Source organism: Tamandua tetradactyla, chromosome 21 (assembly GCF_023851605.1).
Source record: "Tamandua tetradactyla isolate mTamTet1 chromosome 21, mTamTet1.pri, whole genome shotgun sequence".
NCBI lineage: Eukaryota > Metazoa > Chordata > Mammalia > Pilosa > Myrmecophagidae > Tamandua > Tamandua tetradactyla.
The window spans coordinates 52846317-52865591 of record NC_135347.1 but is presented as its reverse complement, the minus strand read 5'-3'; the positions used below and the strand labels follow the sequence as shown (position 1 = coordinate 52865591).

The 19275-nt window shown below is 40.3% G+C and overlaps 1 protein-coding gene across 2 annotated transcripts in view; it reads right to left on the bottom strand.

The window, feature by feature from the left end:
• The window catches only part of ARSB (arylsulfatase B), a 191507-nt gene that overhangs the window by 64718 nt on the left and 107514 nt on the right, over positions 1-19275 (bottom strand). The gene's annotated exons all lie outside the window — the stretch shown is intronic.

Below are 19275 nucleotides of genomic sequence, written 5' to 3'. Positions count from 1 at the left end.
CTTCTATCAGGAAGGTCTGCCCGAGGTGCATTCAGTGAGCAGGGTTTCCCCTGACTTTCTGGGCCTCTGTTTTGTCCTGGGCTTTTGCTTGTTAGTTGTTTCGGAGTTCCCCTGTTTACAGGAGTTCTATTGTCCCCTCTCTTTCCCAGGAGGCAAACTTTCCTCTCCCAAGTGTCTGAATTTGGCAAGCATTTGCCCTACACTGTCCGCCTTTACAGTTTTTTACACTCTTTCATTGTTTCCAGCTTCTTTTGGCTGGAGGGCCAATTCTGGGAGAGGGCACAACAAAGAAGACTTTCCAGTCCATCTTTCCCAGAGAAAATAGGCTCAGGGACAAACGAAGGGAGCAAAGCCCAGCTTGCAGGTGTCCCACTCAGGATTAAGGAAGCATGTCAAGAGCTCCTGCAATGGCTCCCCAGAGCTGAGCTTTCCTGGTCTGTCCAACAAATGTAGACTTCTAGCTAACTGTCTTCCGCAACCCTGAAAAAGCACAGTGCCTTTAAGTCTCCACCACCACCACTCCTGGCCAGAACAGGATGAAGCAGTGGCTGCTGCCACCTTGTCCAGGGAGAGCTGAAAACAAAAGCAACCCTTACAGCTGAGCCCCTAGCAACCCAAATATGCTAATCAAACACTGTGATCAATGATTGGTGGTGCCCACCCTTGTTCTTGGGGAAGAGGATCTTTATATCCTTTTCTGTTACTTGCAGCTGGGCTGGACTCCACTGTGGCCTGCCATGAGTGTGGGGGATGGGCGCTGGTAGCTACCATGTGGAGACAGCAATTTTATGTTCTTTATCATAATTTATCAGCCTCTTCCTCTTGCTCTTCCCTGCATGCTGTACAGTGTTCTCTGCCTTCTGGGGTCTCAAAGATAAGTTTTTTCAGACAGTTTCTGCCTGTTTAATAATTGTTTTCAGGGAAGGACTGAGTCATGGAGCTCCCTACTGCGCCATTTCCCCACATTCCTCTCAAAACAGATTGTTTTGCAAAGAGCTGGAAGGCTTATAGAAAGGCAGTGAGGAAAGAAATTTGCCATACTACATTTTGAAATGTCACTGGAAGCATTAAAGAGAAGCAGAATCAGCCCTGTTAAAAAAAAGTCATATCTGTGAAATGGAACTCATCAGAGATTGTAGGGCAAAAGGCCGAGAGATAGAAATGACAAGTGGAAGAACACACACATGAGGGACAAGGGGTATTCAACATATGTGTAAGTGATCATCCTACCAAAAACACCAGAGTTGACTTAACAGAGATAAAACTCAAAATATATCAGAATAAATTTTTTCTAGGATGAAAAAAGACTTGATTTGTGCAGTGCTTATTGTGTACCAGGAAAAACTGATGCAATAAATCCAAAATAAATCCAACTAAAAAACTGATGAGGTTTTTGCTTTTAAATTATCAGTGCTAAAGACAGAGGATTATAATTATTCAGGCAGGTGGAGAAAAACTGGCTACCTCCAAAGCAAGGATATCAGACTGGATTGAGATTACTTTCTGAAACGATAGATGCCAGAGACCACGAACGATGTCTAAAGAATTTTGCAGGAACAAATTGTGACTGTAGGATTATTTACCCAATGAGTTTGCTTTGATGTGTGAAAGTAACAGAGAGACACATTCTCAAAATTGTAAGGGGTTGGAAGGCATATCATCCATGAAAATTTCATGGAAAAAAGATAATTCAAAGATGCGCCCAAGCCATCCAAAAAAGAAACAAAGTAAAATTTCTATCTCAAGATCAAATGAGTTGTAGTAAAAGGATGTAAGCACTGAAGTCTTTAAGTAATTTATATAAAATTATGTCCCTCACTCCTGCACCCTGGGATCACATCCCAGTAAACATCCTGCACACAGCCTTTGTCTCATGCTCCACATTGTGTAAACTGGTATTAAGATAGTGGGCAAGGGTGAACAATTCAATACATGAGGGCAAACATATTGGTTAACAAACACACCATATGCTGAGATGTCCATTTCTGGTGGTATTATTGACTAGAAATCTCAATGGACCCTCTCTCTAAGAACAACTCAAGATGCTACGCTAGTTTATTTTAAAAAGAACAAATTTTCAAAAGCATTGTTGAGATGTTAAGAAAGTAATCTTGAAAATTACATGGTGAGAGATTGTTGCTTCTGACCAAGATGCCGTAAATGACTAGAAAACCGTATACAATATAAGAAGCAGCTGTTGTCAGACATCTCACAGCAGGCAAAATAAAACCACAATGATAGGTCATTATATATCCACTAGCATAGCTAAACGAAGAAAGATTGCCAATATCAAGTGTGAGTGATGAAGTGGAATCCCTACACACTGTGGGTGAAAATGTAAAAAAAAAAAACTGAAATTAAAGTTTGTTATACCAGAAAAATGAGGTAAAAAAGCTATATACTCCTTACAGGAGACACAAAATATTGGGAATGCATAAAATTTGAAAGCAAAAAAGATTGAATGAAAAAAGATACATCGAGAAATTATTAACCAAAGACAGGCGGAATACTTAGGCTCAAATCAAACAAACCGGACTTTCAGACCAAAAAACAATACAACAAAATAGGCAAACCCACAAAACACACACATAACATCAGAAATAAAAGACCACTTCACAATGAAAAAATGTTCATAAGGTTTGATAGAAGATCAAACAAGACTAACTTGCATGTAGTTACCAACATGGCCGCATGTTGTGAAGCAAAATATTAGTGAATATCTTAAAAAATTGGAAAAACACAAGCATGATATACAGAGAACACTAGGCCTAACAGTTGGGATTGGGAGAACATATTTTCTTTTAATGCACACATGGAACATTTATGGAAACTGACCATGAGCTAATGCAAACAAATTTCAAAGGACTGGTTTGCTTCAGATTACATTCTCAGATAACAATGTAATTAAGTTAGAAAAAAGATGACTAGGAAAATCCATAACTTACAAGTTTTAAAACATACTTTTCAACAACATGGGTCTAAGAAGAAATAAAAATGGAAATAAAAAATATTTACAACTGAATGATAATATATATTATGTATATAATGTAGCTAAAGAAGTATACTTAGAGAATTTTAGGGGTTTAAATAATTATATATAAAAGAGGGACTGAAAATAAATGGAATTTTAACTTGTATTAGAAATAGGACAACAGAAATAAAGCTAAAGAAAAGTTAATAAAATAAAAAACATAGATAATAGAGAGGAACAGTAAGGCCTAAAGTTGGTTCTTTGAAAAGACTAATAAGATAGACAAACCTCTTAAATAATAATCATAAAAAAAATAGAAAGGCTAATACATACTATGAGGAAAAGGGGAGACTGTAGAGATCATATTAGCTTGGACCATATGAAACTGCTGCATTTATTGGTCAAAAAAAGGTTAACTGTCAGCAATTTCATATGGTTTAATATACAAAAAATATATTTGGAACAAAATGGATGTTAACAAATTTAAAGACAACTAAAAAAGCATAAATTCGTAGAATGTGGACTCCATAAAAAAGAAAAACGTAATACTCTCATAATCAAAAGTAATTGAATCAGTAGCTAAGATTATTATCTCAAAGAAAACACCAAGCCCAGATGATTTTTTTTTTTTTTTGCATGGGCAGGCTCTGGGAATCAAACCGGGTCTCTGGCATAGCAGGCAAGAACTCTGCCACTGAACCACCATGGCCCACCCAAGCTCAGATGATTTTTATACTGAGTTCTCCAAACATTAAGAGACAACTATCTCTGCCATCACAGAAGTTCTTCCATAGGACATAAAAAGAGGGAACACTCTCTAACTCATTTTATGAAACTAGCATGTCCTTGACCAAAACTTGTCAAAGACAGTGTTAGAAATCACAATTACAAGATATTCTTATACATGAACTTAAATATAAAAATGCTAAATGCAATATTAGCAAACTGAATGTAGCAATGTATAAATCGAGTGTTTGCCAGAAATACAGATTTGTTTAACATCAGAAAATTAACAAATCAAAGGAAAAACCATATGTGCTTCTCAATAGATGCAGAAAAACTTTGGAAGAAAATCAAAGGCCAATTCATGATTGATAAAATTCTTGAAACTAGAAATAGAAGGGGATCCTCTTACTCTAATAAAGAGTATTAAAAAATCTACAACAAATATCATACCTAATGGTCAAACTTTGAAAGTGTTCCCTCTGAAACTGGAAATGAGATAAGGATGCTCGATATCACTATTTTACTCAACATCGAGGAGAAATTGTATAATAAGACAAGGAAAAGAAGTAAAAGGGTATAGGATTGGAAAGGAAAAACACAAGTGTTGTTGTTCAGAGTTAACTTCGTTATTTATATAGAAACCCAACAAACAGCTGGACTTGATAACAGGATTTAACAGTCATTGATTGGATATAAGACCAAAGTGCAAAAGTCAACTGCATTCTAATATATTAACAACTAACAGAATTTGAAAAGAAAATGGTAACTTTTACAACAGTAACAAAAACACAAGATACCTAGAAACAAATCTAACAGAATATTATTTTTTTAATAATAATTATTATTTATTTTTTTAAAAACCCGTTTTTAAAGATGGAAGAATACTACCAAATGAAATTTTAAAAAATTTAAATTTTACAGACACCCACTAAACAAAGTTAAAAGTTAAACAACAAAGAAAAACACGTGTTATATGATAAAGAATGACTATTTTAATATATAGAGTGCTTATAAAATAGGTAAGAAATTTTTTTTTCTTAACATGAAAAAAAGACATGAATTAGTAATCATAGCTCCAAAATACCTAATAAAATATTTTTTAAAAAAGTACAACCAAGCCACATCAAGATGGTACAGTAAGAAGATTCAGAGCTCCATTTCCCCACAGAAGCTTTGGACAATCATGGAGAACAGGCAAAAACCCTGTTCTCAAAACTCCAGAAAACAGTTAACTCCTTACAACTCAGCACAGAGCCAGCCTGTGCCCCCAGTGCAGATTTTTGGTTCAATTCCAAAAGGAGCACAATAACCCTCTACCACATTCTGGGAGCACATATATTTGGCCCAATATGTCTGATGATGGCCTGAGGGACTCGCCATCCCAGAACTTGCTCTAAATGTAGGAGACAGTTACTATCCTACAGAACACTGTGGGAGATCACTCAAGTAGTAGCTTGGGGCAAGGGACTGCTGGCTGAAGGACAATCAGTGCAGTGCCCCTGACCATGAGGGAACTGTTTATTGAGGAAGAGGGAACACTTGTATCAGTGTAAATGGATAATTCCTGGGACCAAATGCACGTGCCCAAGACAAGATGCATTGGCAGAAAGGACCAGGGAGGCCACTACACTTTGGCCTGAAGCTATTCTCTAAACTCATTGTATGGATAAACTCTGAAGAAGAGCACTTGTACGGGTCAATCTGAAAAGATTTCAAGAGGTGTTTTCTTTTTCCCCCCATCTTCTTTCATTTTTGTTAGCTCCTGGCATTCAAGGAAAGCTCTGTCATAACACAAGTGGAATACAACCTTAAGGAATAGCACTTCAGAGTCTAAATTCCAGCAATAACACAGTAAGATATCAAAATGTCTGGATTTCCAAAAAAGATGACAAAACATGTAAAGAAACAGGAAGTGCTGGCCCAAGCACAGGAGAAGATTAAAGCACTAAAAACCATCAATGAGGAGGATCACACCTGGGACATTCCAGACAAACATTTAAAAAAAAAAAAGTCCTAAATATGCTCAAATTGCTCAGGGAAAACATGGAAAAAGAACTAAAGGAAATCAGGAAAACAACAGATAAACAGAATGAGACCATCAACAGAGAGAGAAAGTTATGAAAAAGAAAAACACAGAGCTGAAGAACACAATAGCAGAAGTTAAAAATTTTCTACAGGGTTCAACAGCAAATGGAACTAGGAGAAGAAAGAATCAGTGAACTTGAAGACAAGACAATTGAAATCATCCAGGTTGAGGAACAGAAGGAAGAAAGAATGAAGAAAAGTGAACACCGCCTGAAGAACCTGTGAGACACTATCAGGTGTGTGCCAATATAACCATTGTGGAAATCCCAAAAGGAGAAGAGAGAAAGGAACAGAGAAAATATTTTTAAAGTAATGGCTACCAATTTCCCCAATATAACAAAAGACAAGAATATACACATCCAAGATGCTCAGCACATTTCAATCAAGATAAAATCAAGAAGATCCATACCACGCCATGTTATAATCAAACTGTCAAATGCCAAAGATAAAGGGAGAATTCTGAAAGCCACAAGAAAGAAGCAACATGCCACATACAAGGGAGCCACAAAAAGATTAAGTTCTGATTAGTCATTGGAATCCATGGATGCAAGAAGCAGTGGGAAGACATATCTATAGTGCTGAAAGCATAAGACTGTCAAACAAAAATTCCATAACCAGCATAACTGTCATTCAAAAATGATGGAGGGGTGAAGACATTTCCAGATAAATAAAAGCTGAGGGATTTTATTGACACTAAACCCTACAGGAAATGCTAAAGGGAGTACTGCAGTCTTAAAGGAAAGGACACTAGACAATTGAGTGAAGGCATTCACTCAATGAAGGCAATTAATGAAGCATTAAAGGTCTATATTAAAGATAATGGCATGAGTAAATAGAAATACCAATTCTGTTGTATTTGTGATTTGTAACTCCACTTTTTTACTTCATACAGGATCTAAACAGTAGATTCATAAAATGCAATGATAGATTAATGGTTTTAGACTAATCACAAAGAAAATTTCAGAGAATCATCAAACTCTTAGAAACAGAAAGTAAAGCCCAGGTTATCAGGGGTGGAGAAGGGGCAATAGGAGCATATGCAAAATAAGAGTAGGTTTTTTGCTTGGGGTGGAAAGTTCTAGTAATGGATGTTGGTGAAGATTCTGCAATATTGTGAATGTGATGAATCTCACTGAATGGTGCTTGGAAGGGGCTGAGAAGGGAAGATGTATGTCGTATATGTGTCCACGATTTTAAAAAAGAAAGTAACTAAAGAGATAATGGAAATTAAATGCCATTAGAATGAAATACTTGATGGGATCTAAGAATGGAGGAGAAAAGGTTCAAAAGGATATTATTGGGACATGAGAAAATATTGCAGTATAAAATATAACTTTAGAATCAATATTAAATTCCTTGAATTTGATAACTGCACTTAAGTTGACTGCACTTAAGTTGATTATAAAAGTGAACATCCTTGTTTGTAGGAAAGGTACAGGGTTGTATCATGTGTTCAAAGTTTACAATGTATAAATCTCACAAATGTTCATAAGATAGATAGATGATAGATAGGTAGATAGATAGATAGATAGACAGATGGTAGATAGATAGGATAGACAGAAAGAATGCTATAGCAAAGGGGGCAAAAATGCTAAAATTGGTGGATCTGGGTATCTGGGGTGTGAAGGTATGTTAGAGTTCACTTTATGGGATTTGTATTACTTTTGCAACTGTTCTGTAATTTGAAACTATCTAAAAATAAAACACTACAAAAAAAAACTATAGCCTCAGAAGTAATCAAAGATATCTAAATTAAAACAATACACTATTTCATCTATAATATTGACAAATTTTCCAACATGTTAATATACCCTATAGCCATGATTCCAATAAATAAGCATTCTCATATACTGATGATGGAAATATTTACTAGCAAAATATTTCAGGAAAGCAATTGGGCCATACATACCAAATAATTTTCAAAATGTTTATACCCTTTGATCTAGGAAATTTGCTTTTAGGTATTTACCCACTCAAAATAATAGATGCTCATTGTAGCTTTATTCATATTACCCAAATTTGAAAATATCCCAAAGATGCAAAAATAGAGTAATGGTTAAGTAAAATATATCCTCATATTGCAATGGTGGGTCCATGTGCTAGAATACCATGTCAGAAATACGTACCTCAGTTGATAAATCCCTAATCACTCACATCTTACATTATGGATTAGTTAAGGAAGACCATTTAGTCAGTGTTCTACAGCTCACTCTTAGAACCTTTTTAAAATGTTTTTTATTGTGAAATATAACATATTGCAGAAAAGTGATAAATCTCAAAGTACAGTTTAACAAGTAGTTATAGAGCAAGTTTCCAAGTATGGTATGGGTTACGTTTCCACAATTTCATGTATTTCCTTCTAGCTGTTCTAATACACTAGAGACTAACAAGAAATATCAATATAATGATTCAGTAGTCACAAACATTTGTAAATCCTATCTTTTCTGTTTCAACTTCTCCCTCTCATTTGATCCTTCTTCCAATTTTCAAGAATATTTGGGCAATGACCATTCTAACTTCTTCATGTTGAAAAGGGGTATCACTATTATGGGTTAGGGGGTGCAACTAGATGATGTTCTTGGGGAGACTGGTGTGCCTGGGTTCCAGGGCTTTTCTGGCACAGGAACAACCCGAAGATTTTAAGTTTCTGAAAAGTAAACTTAGTGAGTGAAACATTTTTGGTGCCTCAGAGAGAGCCCTGGGTATTCACTAAGGTTTTCAGAAATATGTTGGTTGGTGCTTGGCAAACTGCGGCATTTTGCAATATCTAGCTGAAGCTTGCATAAGAATAACCTCCAGAATAGCCTCTTGACTCTATTTGAAATCTCTTCGCCACTAATACCTTATTTTGTTACACTTCTTGTCCTCCTTTTGGTCAGGAAGGCGTTGCCAATCCCAGGATGCCAGGCTCATCTCTGGGAGTCATGTCCCACGTTGACAGGGAGACTTATACCCCTGGAAGTCATGTCCCACGTTAAGGATGAGGGTAGTGGATTTATTTGCAGAGTTGGGCTTAGAGAGAGAGAGGCCACATAGGAGCAACAAAAGAGGATTTCTGGAAGTGACCCTTAGGCATAATTACAGGTAGGTTTAACTTCCCTATTATAGAAATAAATTTCATAAGGGAGAGTCTCAAGGTCAAGGGCTTGGCCTATTAACTTGGGAGTTCATAATGCTTAAGGGAGTTTCAGGAATTTCCCAGGCAGGGAAGTTCCTTATTTTTCCTCCAGTCCCTCAAGGGTCTTGGCCAATACTTTTTAATAATTTGTCCAACATACTCTGGAATGTATCAGGGTATTACATTAAGCTATACAGAATTACAAGATGTCATTCCCTGTACGAGGCTCCATGTACTCAATGAACTGGCCAGACAGTAAGTTGAATTGTGAGCTACAGAAAATTTAGATTTTGGTCAAAATAAACATCTCTTCCTTTGGTCTCACACTGAAGGTAAAGTTCTAAAATACAGACATTGTCAACCTTTACTGTTTTCGGATTCACCTTAGTCCCAACCAGATCAGCTTCCTTCTTAAGATTAAAAAAAAACCTGTTTATTTCAGACTTATACATGAGCGCCCTATAGCCTCTAAATATTCTGACCAGAATAGTAAATATTTAGAAAGTAGACATGCATAAGAGTTTTTAAGATGAAAAATACTACTCTTAATCATGCTAAAAAAATGAGGTAGAGATAATATGATTGTGTGTGTGTGTATGACAGCACACGGGTTCTGGGGGAGAGGAGAGAGAGTGACAAGAGCGAGAGGAAGAAGAGAGAGAAGGCAGAAGGAGAGAGAAGGTTTGGGGAGAGAGGAAAGGAAGGGAGAAGCACACTAAACTATCAACAGTGCCTACTTTGGGATGGTGGGATAGCAGATCAGTGGGATTTTTTACCTTCATCTCTGATCGTTCCTAAATTTTAAAAATTTCCTCAGAAAAACAGGTATTATTTGTAAAAAAAAAAAAAACAAAACCAAACAGGTAGCTTTGAATTGCATACTAGATCAAGTCCAATATCCTCAGTCTGACAGACTGCTCCGCCTCTACTTATCTTTCCTACCTTCCCTTTCTCCCCTGAACAGATTCAAAAACACCCTGTTTACTCATACTCTTATTTTTCTGGAAACTGCCTTTCCATCTCAGTAACTCTTTTTTGGGGGGGTGGGGGGGTGATGGGGTGGAGCGGTACATGGTCCGGGACTGGAACCTGGGTCTCCTGCATGGAAGGCAAGCCTTCTATCCCCGAATCACCCGTGCACCCCATCTCAGTAACTCTTATTTCAAGGTTGAGAGCAGGTCTCCCTTGCCTTTATTAATTAGCCTGTGTGACTCAGCCCTCTTTCATAGCAACTGTCAGACTGTATGGAAATGACTTGGCAATTAATCAACATCTCTACTATTTTAAGTGTTTGTATGTTTCTGTCCTTCTCTCCAGCTCCGTTAGAAGTGACTCCCTGTGTCTTACATAAAGCCTAGGTCAACAGAATAATTGTTTGTGGTAAGCAATAGAAGGCAACAACCTCATCCCCAGAACCTATGACAGTTGGGCTACATGGCAGAGGGGAGTTGAGGTTGCGAATCAGAGGACTTTAACATAGGGAGAGCACCTGGGTTAGCCAGGTGGGCCCAAGGTAATAACAAGAGTCCTGAAAGTGGAAGAGGTCAGAGAAGGTGGGGTGATGAAGGAAGCCAGGTCAGGGAGGTGTGACTGGAAAAGGACTCAACCCTTCACTGCTGGTACTGAAGATGGAGAAAGGGGACCATGAGGCAAGGAATGTGGTGGCCTCCAAACCTGGAAAAGGCAGGAAAGTGGACTCTTCCCTAGAGGCTCCGGAAAGGAATGCAGCCTGGCTGACCCCTTGATTTTAGACCAGTGAGCTCAGTGTCAGACTTGTGTCCTACAGAACTTTAAGATAATAAATTCGTGTTGTTTTAAGTTATTAAATTTAAGGCAATTGTTTGAGCAAAATAGAAAATTAATGCAGTGTTAAATATTATTTTCCTTCATTCACATTAAAATCAAGAAAGATAAGACCAAAGTTGATGAAACGAAATTACAGATAAAATTTTAAATATTCTTGTGGAGGAAGTCTCTCCTCATCAATGCCTCTCGTTATTTCTGTATTTCTCCTTAGGACTTAGGAATTCAATTTATTACATTGTTCATCCTTTGCTGTTACTCTGTTTTATAGCTGTGCTAATATACTTTCTTAGGCATATAGTTTTTCCTCTGATTCAAAAGACTCTTTCAAAGCAGGGGCTGCGTACTCATTCCCTACGTGTTTGTTGCTAGAGGCATAAACCTCAGCCTATAAATGCCTGATCAGTAACATCTTGTATTATGGATTAGTTAAGGCCAGTCATTTGGTCAGCTTTCTACAGCTCACTTCTCAGATAGTTTTTAAAAAGAAGTTTAAAAATCTGATATATAAGCAGCTTATCCATAAGCACCCTAAGGCCTCTAAGGAAATCTGATCATAGCTGTAAATATTTGCAAAATAGATGTATTACCTTTCAGTTCCACTAGATATGTCCCATAAAATTGTATGAGATTTTACATTTCTCCAGAATTCTGTGGTTGGCTATTTCAAGATACATGTACATATTTATTCTTACATATTGTAAGGTAGGAAAGTGAGGTAAGAGGATGTCTGGTCTAGACTGGGAGAGTAAGAAGGGGGTCTGGACACCCCAAAAGCTTTCAGAGTCCTGGATCCAAAGTAAGCTCTAGTGTGAGGGGTGAGATGCACAGAGGCGACAGCTATGAAAGACAATATCTGGACGGTTGTCTTCTTTGTGTTGACTATTAAACCCAGCAAGACGTTTCAATAAACTAGAATTATCAGGCTACTTTTTGAAGCCCTGGCTGGAATTTCTAGGTTCCCAGAATTAAAGTGATTGAATAAATAAGTGGTCAGTTGGAAACCAGAGGGTCTGGCATCCTCAGACCGTGGCGGGGGAGGGGGGTTGTCAAGCAGCTGGGGGGGGGGGGTGCGGGCCAGGACCTGCAGCGTGGCATGGGGGGGGGAGCTGGGCAAGGCGACGCGGCCCCATCTATGGTCCTGGGAAACCTAAAGACAGCTTCTGACCCTTGTTTCTCCAAACAAAATTGGGGCAGGGGGATTTGTCATCTCTACGCAGCCCAGGTCTGCGGTGTGGATTAATTAGCGTTTTTAAAGTGCTGCAGCTTTGGTCTGGTTTATTTATTTTCTCGGGATGAAAGCCATCCGCCAGCACCGAGTGTTAACGCGAAGGTCAGATGTGTGTTACTTGAGCTTTACTGGGCGAAGTGGGGTGGACGGGATATGGGACTTATGGGACTGCCCTTGGCACCGAAAAGACCACATTTCCAAACAGGCGTTAGGGCTCCCAGGGTGGGGAGGTAGAACAAAAAGTCAAAAAAGAGAAAAGTTATCTGATTTTGGTTCTGTTATTGAGGGCGTGTACTAAGCCAGACCAAGGAAAGCTGGATGAGCCGCTAAGGACAAATATCGTCAGCTAGAGATGAAAGAGACGTTGGCTCTCTTGAGGACAAGATAAAAAATGAGCTCGTGTTAGATAGAGAGAAAGAATCTACACCCAGGGAAGTTGGGTGGCGGGGCTGACAGATGGGGAGAAAGCTGTCATATGCTGGCTTCTCTGACCCGGCACAGGCATCTTTAGGAAGCACTGCCCAGCACAGGAAGTGACCTCTTACTAAGAACTCAGCGGCTTTATAGATTTAAAGTCTCATGATGACCCTCTCAGCTGTTTTATAAAAATATATCTGTATGGCTTTACTGCTAATCGTACTCATCACCAAAAATTAAAACTGCAGAAACAGGTAAAGTCAAAAGTGAAGCTCCCTCCATAATCCTAACGGCCAGAACACAATTGCTCTTCATTGTTGTTTGGACATATTTACAGGTGCTTGATATACTTTCCCCCAATTTACAGGTGACGAAACAGAGAACTAAAACAACTTGCCCTCAGGCTCACAGAAAAGAAGTCAAAGCCGGTATTCTTTCTGACTCCTGCAAACAACGCACGTTCCATTAGGCTACACTGCCCCTTCCCCACTTCCAGCTCCCTGCCCCACCCTCAGAGTAATTCCGACAGGCTCACTGACAGGGCTGCCTAAATTAGCTTTACAAAAAGAAGCCACTGTCATTCCATAGAGTCGGATCATACATGAACTGCAAGGCTAGTGCCACTACTACATCCATTTTCCTTCTAGCCCCAAGTTAAATGCGTGAAGCTCCACCAATACAACCGTATTTCAGTGAGACGATGATAACTAACATCTGGGTTCCCTCTTCCCATAAAAGAATTGTAGGATAGAAAGCAAAGAGACCCCTTAAATCAGCAGGACATGACTTGTGTGTGGGCTCTGGACCTGGAGAGCCCTGAGTTCCAAGGCCGTGCCTCGGTTTCCTCCTCTGGCTTATGAAAAAGGTGAATGCACAATTGCTAAGGTGCTTTCTACTCTCTGGTACTCTATGCAGTCATATGCAGCCTGCAGCTGGAGGACCACATGTGTCCTGCCGAAATCATTTTAATCTGCTCAATCCCTAATTTCAAGATGGAAGATAGAAAGTCGTCTCTGTGCTGCTTCTCAAATATACTTAGAAATAAATAAATGAAATTATTTGAAAATAATGTCGGGTATTATTATCACTGCTCTTGTTGGATTTATTCTAATCAATGAGTTGATGATAAACCACTTAATTTACTAATTTATTAGCATGCATTCATTCAAATATATCTAAATCTCCTATAGGTAACCTAAGGTGTTGACAGAGCTATATAGATGAAATCTTGCCCTCTTTGGAGCTTATGACTCAGGATGGGGAATACACATGGATATAAATAACTGCAGCCCAGGGGAGCAAGAGCTCTGTATCCTGGGAAGCTCTAGAACAACTCAAGTGATTTGAGTTTGGGAGGAACAGGGAGGATCTCTTGGAGGAGTGGGGATGTGAGCTGGGGCCCAAAGGAGGGGCGGACAGAGGGAGAGGAGGGCACGGCACAGTGCTGAAAGGTCCTTTTAGCTGAAAGTTCCAGAAAGTTCGGGCTGTGAGGGGTGGTTCAGGAGTCTGCACTTGACTCTGGGCAGTGGGGAGCCACCCACGGTGTCACGCAGCTGGGGGGTGGGCACTGGTGTTGTCTCCCGGATCATTTTCTAACAAAACTTAAAGCCAAAGTGCTCTCCAGTATGCCTAGAGCAACACCTAGCACATCATGGGCGCTCAGTATTTACTGAACGAATAACCTCAGAAATAGCAATATAGTATTTGGAAATGGATTCGAACATTGCTTGAAAGAGAAAATAGAGAGACGCTCCAGATACTCAAATCCGGAGGCCCTTGGATCTCAAGTGTAGATTTGGTCATATTTCCACAGAAAGTGCGTGTGAGAGAGGAGAGGCAGGGGAGACTGTTCTTTCACCCTGTAATCATGAGCAGAAATAACATCTCATTATAACTTTTACAGAGAAGAGGCCCTTTAGATGAAATGGTAACAAAGCTGTGCAGAATCACTTTGAAGAACTGGCCTTCGGTGCTGTGGGAAATCTGTCAGGGCCCTTCATCTATAAACAAGTTCTACCAGGACAATCTCAGTGGTTGATGCGTGTGCATATGTGTTAAGTATATAACATACTTATTGCACAGTTGGATGTCTATGAGAATTCTGATGAGTCACAGAATGCTCTGCCTGGTTTTTCAGGGGGAGCAGTGGTCTCAGATGGGGTTTGAGCATCACCTCAGCACTGTCGTGACCAAGCCTGGACTCTGGAGGACGGGTGTATATTTTTCTCTAAGGCAAACCCAGGGTGTCTACAGGGTGGGTGTATATATTTTCTCTTTTGTCTTTTTTTTTCAAATAGTTTTGCATCATGGTCTGAGCCTTGCTGGCTAGAACTCGGGGGAATTATGGAGTCAGGAGCTGGAGCCCCACCTCAGAACCACGTATGGGTAAAGGATCTCTGGTCCTAACTTGGAATCGTGGCTGCTCCCTCCCACTTTGGGTGTTTCCTGACTTTCCCTTAAATAAGCTTAAACAGCTCCTGTCTCGCTTCCTCAGTCTCTCATAGGTCTCCTCCACTACTCACCCTGAGCCCCTGAGAAAGACACTCTAGGTCAGCCTTCCCGAAAGAAATATCTTAAAGATATGGGGGAATAAATACTTCTTAGGATCTATTCTTAGAATGGATGGAGGGAAAAGTAAAAGGGGTTATCTGAACTGAGACCAGGAAACTTCCAAGGTTACCTGAGAATAAAGCCTCCAAAGATGAATTAAAAGCTTTCACAAAGCAACAGGAAAGCAATTACAGCCCACGCGGCTGATGACACTGCCTCCTGGGGCTGTGGAGAGATACAAGTGGTGCCAAACTTAGGGCACTGAGACAACCAGTGACTGATGAAACAATGTGAAAGGGAACTTCCCAGGAGGGCAGGAGCGGGGGCCAAAGACAAAGAGAACAGCTAGAAGAGGCAGAGCCCTGAGCATGAAGGGGAGGTCAGGCAAGCCAAGATCTGAGGCAGGGGCTTTATAAATATCTATTTATATTTATGCGTTTCATGGAAGTCTGGGGAAAAGGAATGAAGATGGCTGATTTATTCATATGCAGGGGAATGGAGAGGGTGGGCATTTATAAACTAGATAAATGGTTTCAAACATCTGTAATGATGTCAATTAAAAATTAAGAAGTGGCTTGTGACCATTAACTTATTTTTATTTAAGCCATGAAATGCGGGATGTAGGTTCAGGGTTTAAGAGGAAAGTGTGAAGTGCCATCTGGAGACACTTACAGGAAAGATTAAGAGGCAATAAAACAATGACTTTTTAGTCCATTTTGTTCATCATTCATTCATTCATTCATTCGACAAGCATTTATTGAGAACTTACTATTGTGGCAGGCTCTGAGGATACAGCAGTAAACAAGGAACACAGACGTCCTCCCCTCCTGGGGTTTCTATGTTTCTTTGAGATCTTTTCATGCTTTACTTAATGATGAAGCTCCTGGTCTACGGGAAACCCTATGACTGTTGTTGTGTGTGTGTGTGTGTGTTTGTGTGCATGTGTGTACAGTCTTTTGGAGGTACTTTTATTATTGACACCCAAGCCACACCTACCAAGAACAAAATCTTCACCCAGTAGGCGCCCTACACCAATAGGGTAAGGGTGGAGGAGGAAGCTTTTATGGATAAAACCCAGGAGGCCAGCTTCCAGGGGGAAGGCAGGGCTTCCCTGGGAAACTTCTCACTCATGTGATTCATGACAGGGGAGACACTGGCTCCAACCCCAAACAGCACCCATTGAAAGAGAGTGAGCAGATGGAAAAGGGACTGATGCTGTAATATTTTAGAACAGGGGTCGTGCAGGCAGGTGGAACGTAGTAATAACAATATTACATAATAATTCACATAACTCTTGTGCTAACGGTGTTCCCACATCTTCACTGGCATTCATCCACTTACCCCCACGTCTTTGGTCACATCAAGGCTCATTAATGAGTGTACCTTTCTAGTAGGTGAACGAGGACAGAACTGAGTAAGCTCCTTTACTTAACTAAGCTCTGCTCCTTTCAGGTCTGATTTATATGGAGACCCACTGAAGGCTAAAGCTGGAAGTGACTTTAAAGATCATGGGTTTCAATCTCTTTACTTCACAGATGAGGAAACCGAGGAGCTGGCTTGGAGGGGCACACACCATCTGCTCCCTCAAGTGAGTGCGAACGCGAACTATCCGGGATGTGCTGGAATTGGAAACCAAAGAAATGCTTTTGGGGTAGTGCTGACTGAACTAACAAGCCTTAGTTCACAGTCTAGACTGGCAGCTTTCTGAGTTTATTCCATAAATGCTTCTAGGATATATTCACAGAACGGTTCTATGAATGTGATTTCCAGGCTTGGCGTCCCATAAATAGATTTGTTCAATAGCTGGATTTAATTTTATCCCACAAATTAATTGCAGGTCAAATGGACTTGCATCCTCATCCTAAAAAGGAACGATCTCCAAAGACAGTTCTTGTTTCTACCTCTGCTTCCCAGTGGACTGGAGTGAATATGACAACTGGGCAGGAGAGGCCATGTACGAGAAGGAGGGTGGCACTTCGCTATCTCTAGACACAGGCAATAGAGAATGCCCCATTTATGTGGTCATATGTCAACACAGGGGCCTAATAATGTCCCTGTTACACACAGGGGTCAGAGCAGGAGTCCCACAGTGGCAGGGCAGCCCGAGGCCCGGCACCAGAGCAGCTACCGTGGAGGCTTGGGATTCGCTCCAAGCGTCGGGGAGGCGCCCAGAAGACCAGAAGGCGCCCCTGAATATATGACAGTAGTAAAAAGGGTCTTACTAAGTCCTAGTGCAATCCCTACAGTTCAACCTAAAGTGAAGGCACTTACAGCCTATGGACTGCAAGACTAAATGGCTCTCTCCTGATTTCCATGCCCCCGCTAACCTTTACACTGGAGAAAAACTGCTAGGGGCACTTGGTGGGGGCACAAGCAGCAGGCATCACTTGCTTATACAAAGAACCCTGCAGCAGTGCTGGGGTATGTTACGTTGGAGTACAGTTTTTACGCAAGCTCCCATTTCTAATGCCAAAATACAGCTTAGAGAGTGAGGTGGCCTAAGATTTTTAATATTTAGGTGGGGCTTAGTGGGTGGAGGCACTTTTTAACTATTATAATGGGCAGCATATTGTGTATGTCCCCTGGACCTGGGTTAAACTGGGTTTTGTGTAAATTAAATTACTCAGAAGTCCTGAAACCATTCTTATCCCCCCCCCCCCCCCCATTTTCCTATGACCATCTGGGAGATTCTGATGTGACCCCCCCTCACTGAGAACTGCTGGTCTACCAAGCCAGTCACAGCCTGGAATGGGTCATACCCCTTAGGTGTGCTGGGGCCGAGAAAAGGTTAAGTCTTGTAGTGACCAATCCCGGGCCCGTCATCTTTTCACAGAGCTAACCAACTCATTTCCTGGCACCTTCTAGTCCAACACCAACAGAAATAAAATGCAAGTCACATACGTACTTTAAAATTTTTTGCTAGCCACATTAAAGAAGTAAAAAAGATGTGAAATTAATAATAATAATAAATTTAACTCAATATGTCCAAAGTATTACCATTCAGTAAGCAATCGATATAAAACATATTACTGAGATATTTTATATTTTTGGTACTAAGCTTTCAAAATCTGATATTTATTTTATACTTACAGTATATCTCTGTCTGCGACTAGCCACACTTTAAGTGTTCAATAACCATAAGGGACTAGAAGCTACCAGATGGAACAGCACAAAGCTAGCTATTCTTGCAGCCCTCAGTCCCCAATCCTGCCCCTGCCTCTCTCACTGACATAAGTGCACTCCTGTAGAAACAGAAATTTCTCCATAACGCAGCCATTCTCTTCTGTCCCAGGGCCCTTTATTTTCAGACCTAAGCCTTCCACTGTGGTCTTGATTCCATCCTAACTTTCCTCCAATTGCCCATTCAGTCCTCAGGCAGCCATCACTGAGCACCTACCAAATGATAAGCATTTGTGGTAACTGACGAGGTAAAATGGTAAATAAGGCACAGACCCTGACCTCAAGGAGGTCCCGGGGTAGCAGGAAATCTGGGCATGTATTCTTTTTCTTTTTTTTTTATTAATTAAAAAAAAAATTAACAACAAACAAAACATTAAGATATCATTCCATTCTACATATACAATCAGTAATTCTTAATATCATCACATAGTTGCATATTCATCATTTCTTAGAACATTTGCATCGATTTAGAAAAAGAAATAAAAAGACAACAGAAAAAGAAAACGATAACAGAGAAAAAAAAAGATTATACATACCATACCCCTTACCCCTCGCTTTCATTTACCACTAGCATTTCAAACTAAATTTATTTTAACATTTGTTCCCCCTATTGGGCATGTATTCTTGAGGAATTGCAATTTGACGAATGCTTTCAAAGGAATGCACAGAGGAAGGAACAACTAATTCTTTGGGGGCTTCTATAAAGCCCTTCCAGATAGAGATGGGACATCTGGACTGAGTCTGAAGGGAGGAGAAAAGTAGTAGAGAAGCAGGGAAAATGTATTTCAGGCATATTCAAGAAATAAGTGTGAATGATCTACGTACTTGGAAATGGCAAGTGTCTGGGAGGGCAAGAGCGTGCCAAGCAGTGGCAAGGGGAGCTGGGCTGGAACGTCCGGTGACCCATTCAGAATTACTGTGGGCAATGGGCACCCCTACAAATCTCTGAGCAGGGAAATGACATTATCAACAAGATGGTCTAGAAATGTCAATTTAAGCACTGGAGAGAACAAAGAAGTAAAGAACCTGAACTAAGGGGGTAGTGGTATATCTAGAAGGGAGGGGAGGTCAATAAAAGGAATGCAAGAGCACTATTCTCTGAAGGGGAGGCTCAATGATGGAACCGGGCAAGGGGCTTGGCAGGGAAGGCTTTCCAGGCCCAAGTTCACTCTGCGGGGGTCACATGGAGACTGG